General features: G+C 46.2%; 2 non-coding genes across 2 annotated transcripts; both read right to left on the bottom strand.

Moving 5' to 3' along the window:
* Positions 1 to 4,693: 4,693 nt before the first annotated feature.
* On the bottom strand, positions 4,694 to 4,780 carry trnay-gua (transfer RNA tyrosine (anticodon GUA)). Its single transcript is given in 2 exon segments — positions 4,694 to 4,729; positions 4,744 to 4,780. It is a non-coding gene; the product is annotated as a tRNA-Tyr (tRNA).
* Positions 4,781 to 4,856: 76 nt separating this feature from the next.
* trnae-uuc (transfer RNA glutamic acid (anticodon UUC)) lies at positions 4,857 to 4,928 on the bottom strand. The gene has a single exon. It is a non-coding gene; the product is annotated as a tRNA-Glu (tRNA).
* Positions 4,929 to 5,185: the final 257 nt, after the last annotated feature.

The raw sequence follows: 5,185 nt of genomic DNA, 5'->3' as shown, positions 1-5,185 counted from the left end.
TGTGTGTGTGTGTGTGTATGTGTGTCCTGTTTCTCTGTGAGTGTGTGTGTCTAATGTGTATCCTGTTTCTGTGTGTGTGTCCTGTTTCTCTGTGAGTGTGTGTGTGTCCTGTTTCTCTGTGAGTGTGTGTGTGTCCTGTTTCTCTGTGAGTGTGTGTGTGTCCTGTTTCTCTGAGTGTTTAGTCGCTCCTCTGATAATTGCGGTGTTTAAATGCTAGGCTGAGACTCATGGTTCAAGCGGACCCGTGTTGATCTCCAGTAAAGTGTGTGTAGCGCTAAATGAGCAGTTAGTTATCTTTGGCTCCAAACAGAAATGATATTCTGTTGTTATTTACTCGCCCTCATGTCTCAAACCTGTGAGTTTCTTCTGCTAAACACACGATTTGGATCTCTGTATATAACCCATTCACAATCGGAATAAATGTTTTATTTCCCATGATGTTGATTTGACTGATAATGAACGACAAATTCGGATGTCAAAATGGATGTCTGCATTAAAGGTGCCATGTGTAAAAATATCCCAAAAATGACCTACACGCATCAAAAGAATGAGAAGAAATAAGGGCAATGATGTCATTAAAAAAATGTCGAGTTATAGTGCTGCAGAGATATCAACCTTAATTAGCAGTAGCATTACTAGCCGCGGCCCCACAGGTGTCGCAATACCAGTCTCGGGCATGGGAGGCGGTATGCGGGCGACATTACCACCAGCCAACCTGATGTCAGTCGGGTGGAAAGTACAGCCCACTACTTCAGTTCAGTTCAGGGAAGAGAGCGGACGGATGGCCGAAGCCCTTGGCCCCTTAGATGTATCTGATATGATAAAAATGAGGTCTCGAGTCACGAACGCTGTCCTAAAAAAAAGAGGTTTAAATAGACATTCTGAGTTAACCAATCAGGGGTTTGCTCTTGTAGTGACAACAACGATGACAAAATCACACGCGGAGACCCGGAGCTGTGCGATACATCTTCGTGCTTTATAGAAACGGGGATAAAAATGATCTTGCTTGGAAGAAAGTGGAGGTCTGACAGTCTGGTAAGTTGGAAAAAAACACTTTACTCAACTTATGCGATACATATCGAGACTACAAGCTAGCTAAAGCCGGCAAACATCCCGCTTTCAAAGGGGTGGTGAAGCACATTCTTTCCAAGGCTTGCTTGTGTTTGTGTGGTGCACTGTAACGCTAGCCTGACTTCTCTACTCAGCTCGAGGCAGAATATGAGTCTGATGCTCATTGGGCGGTGATTATGGGGCGTGTTTAACCCAACCAGGAAAGCCCTCGATTGGACAGACCGACAACCAATCAGAGCAGCGGAGCGACGCATAACGTTAGTGGTCAAATGTCAACAGAACTCAACTGCACTGTGTGGCAAAGTCTGCGGTTTTCCCGCCGGTTTTCCATGTCCGCGGGTTGAAGTGACCTCAATTATGGGATATATACACCCAGGAATGACAATTTTAGCAGCAACCTCACCAAAATAACACACTTTACCCCCCAGTTTCAGTTCAGGCATGGACCGAGTCCAGACTGGGCGGGGCTGAGTTCAGCTGTGGGCGGGGCTGAGTTCAGCTGTGGGCGGGGCTGAGTTCGGCTGTGGGCGGGGCTGAGTTCAGCTGTGGGCGGGACTGAGTTCAGCTGTGGGCGGGACTGAGTTCGGCTGTGGGCGGGACTGAGTTCGGCTGTGGGCGGGACTGAGTTCGGCTGTGGGCGGGACTGAGTTCGGCTGTGGGCGGGACTGAGTTCGGCTGTGGGCGGGACTGAGTTCGGCTGTGGGCGGGACTGAGTTCGGCTGTGGGCGGGGGTGAGTTCGGCTGTGGGCGGGGCTGAGTTCGGCTGCCATCCAGGCTGCACTGTAACGTGTTCATGCTTAGTTTTTTTTATTTTTTATTATTTCATTATTTGTCATATATTTGACCTTTATTTCTACACTGCTCTTGTTAAACGGCCTGATGGTTTCATGTTCAATGAAGCCGGTCCCTCAGAATTACGCAATGGGCTCTGATTGGTCAGCTGACCCAGCTGTGTTCTGATTGGCTAACGGCCTACTGCACGTGTTTCGGAAACCCCTCCCCTTTACCAGCCGTAACGACTGCGGCTCTATAGTGAGTGCTACTGAATGCCACCTTTGGTATTTTTAGAATGATTATAGCCAAATATCAGTCACAAGAACTATTAACCCAAAACCAGCACTAAACATGGGCTTTACTATAGTAGCCAAATCAAACACAGAACCACGTTTAGCATGCCTGAGATAAACAACACATAAAAGATCTAATCAAAGAATAATTTACACTAATTCCAAGTTCGCTGTTGATATTTAAAGTTTCTAACGTCAGGTGTTTGTCGGATAACATTGAGTATGATGAGCTTTTAAAGGCGCGGTGAAATGCTGTTTCCTGCATACTGAGCTCTCCACTGTTAAAGACTCGGATTCCCATCCTAAACATAGACAAAGTTTCAAAAACTAATGTTGGCCGTTTGATGGAGTATTTCTGTGTTAAAAATACTCCTTCCGGTTTCTCACAAGTTTCGGAGAGTTTTTTTCGAGTATGGGTCGGCTTGACGTTAATAGAGCGGAAGGTCCTTGTATGGGCCGTACGGGCTCTTCTCCCGGTAGGGTGCGCGCGCGTGACTAGAGCGAGAGAGGAAACGCACGCCCATACACACTCTCAGCTGCAGATCCAGTCGTCCGTGAACACTTCTGTCGTTATAGTCCGCGCCGCGCTCCACTTTATTCCTATGGGTGACGTCGAGCGACTTCAACGCTTCAGCACAGCATTCTGGGAAGGCAGCGCTGCATTTGAACCGATTTGAACGCAGAAATGACGGGAAGCTTCACAACATCGCTTCAGTCGCGTCTCAAAGTGGATCTCCACGGTCACTGCTGTCAGGACTTCACCAAATCATACCAAAGAAGTGTGTTTCTGACGGAGCGGCCCCAGCGATAAAGGTTCGGTCCTGCTTTGGAAGCAGCCGGTGAGTAGCCTAGAAATCTAGACGCATCCTAGCGGCAGCAAATTTAATCTGCCCGCGAGTGTCGTCTAGCAACTCTCAATACCCTTCTGAGCTGTATTCCTCACAATCTGGTCGGGCCAATCACATCGTGTATAGAGTCGGCGGGCGGGGCCATAATGACGATGGCCGAGTTGCGCTTGCGTGCTTCTAGTAAACACAGAAACTGGCGAACGGCGGTCTGTCGAATCAGCTTTGACCGCGACTCTGGAAGACTTGAGTTAAGCTTTCCTCTGAGAAAAGAACAAAGAACGGCACTGAAGTCATTCTGAAGAAGGGAAGATGTGTTCAGAGTTTAGCCGACCGGATACGGCGAGAGTTTAATCTGTCAGCTCTGCTTCACCTTCATTGCTCTGGTTGGTTGAAGCGCTATCCAATCGCGTGCAGAGGGAGTTTGACAGACAGCCGTCAGATTGAGCCGTCAATGGTGAGTTTCCAGACCAAACATCTGGATGTTGGTCTGGCTTGTCAGGCTACGCAGTGAGTAAAACTGCTTCAGATGTCTGTGCTGTTGGCTATCGTCGCGTGAGTAAACATCAGTAAACGACACGATCGCGTAACGTTAGTTAATTTATCAATGGAGCATAAATACATTAGTTTAGCTGACCCCTATAGGTGTCAATTTGATTATTGTAAAACCACCCAAACATAAACCTAGCGTTCTCACAAAGCGTGCTTCGTCATTCAAATGCGCTAACGGACTCCATTGTTGTTCTCTGTATAACGTTACACTAGTCTGACGTGCTAAACCGTTCTGCTTGCTACTGCTAAGGTTTAGTCTCATACAATAGTCCATAAACCGAATCATGTCCTCATAAACTGCGAGTAAACACACACAAATGTTGACAGGATTCAACTGATTCTGGATCATTATCTGTATTAGCTGAGATCGATAGCCATGGTTTATTTAGGGTAACGTTTTCTTCTCCACGCTTGAGGACGTCACCGCTTTGCGCTCTCGTCATTCTTTAGCTCCGCCCACTCGATACGCCTCCAGCCGCTTGTTTTTTTTCCGGAAAGACTCGGTACAGCCCATATTTCTTTTATAAATATAATAAAACTAAAGACTTTTCGGAGATATGAAGGATGCAATACTACTCTATAGGTACTCAAGATTGACATGAGATTGACTGACACTGAGTGTTTCACCCCCCCCCCCCCCCCTTTAACAAACAGCATTGCCATTTGTTTGCTTGCTACAACGTAAGATTAACAATATGAACTATTAGAATTATATATATATGTATATATATATATGTATATAAACAATATCTAGTATCTACACCTGCTGGAAAGTTCTACAGTATTTTTATGCTTCAGTAAATTGAAAAACTTACATACAGCACCTTTAAGTCAGGGAGAGACTAATATAGCCTATTACTTTGTGATCCTTGTCTTTTGTTCTCACTGTAGTAAAAATTTAATTTTCGCTGAAAAAGAGTGGAAACCCTGAATATGAGTGTTGATGTCAGTTATCAACTGCACTCGTTTATTGGATTAGATCGTGTTGATTGAAGACTCGCACTCGACTCCGATTCCCTTAATAGAAACTATGATTTGGCCATTATGAGTCAAAGTACTTCTGTAATGCGCTAATTGATGGTGTCAGTTATATATTTCCTTTTGTTGGACATGTAGCTGTTGGAATAATAAGCTCGGTGCTGCTCGTGTAAAAACTTCTCCTTCGAGCCGGAGTCGAACCAGCGACCTAAGGATTGCCAAGACCTCCACTACAGTCCTCCGCTCTACCAACTGAGCTATCGAAGGCACACGAGCCGACAACACACGCTCATCCTGTCACGATTCTGGAGCTCTCTTGCCGGGCAAAAACGCTAAAATATCCTTCCCATACCGGGAGTCGAACCCGGGCCGCCTGGGTGAAAACCAGGAATCCTAACCGCTAGACCATATGGGAGCGTGCTCTGCGCAGGCGCGCGTGGCCACTATAAACACAGGGCCCCCTGATCACGCGCTCATCCTATTGATATTTTGAAATGGGAGCGCGTTCATGTACAATATTTACCAAGTTTACTCGTATTTAAGATAATTCCGAGAGCACGTGAATGCAGCATTAGTGCCCAGTCCAACGGGAACATGAGTTAAATCCCATTGGATTTATTTAAGGGATCGATTTAAGACGATCGTCCTAATGCAATCATAGCCCATGGTAGG

Source organism: Pseudorasbora parva, chromosome 22 (genome assembly GCF_024679245.1).
Source record: "Pseudorasbora parva isolate DD20220531a chromosome 22, ASM2467924v1, whole genome shotgun sequence".
In the NCBI taxonomy this organism is placed as follows: domain Eukaryota; kingdom Metazoa; phylum Chordata; class Actinopteri; order Cypriniformes; family Gobionidae; genus Pseudorasbora; species Pseudorasbora parva.
This window is presented reverse-complemented; position numbering and strand designations above follow the sequence as displayed.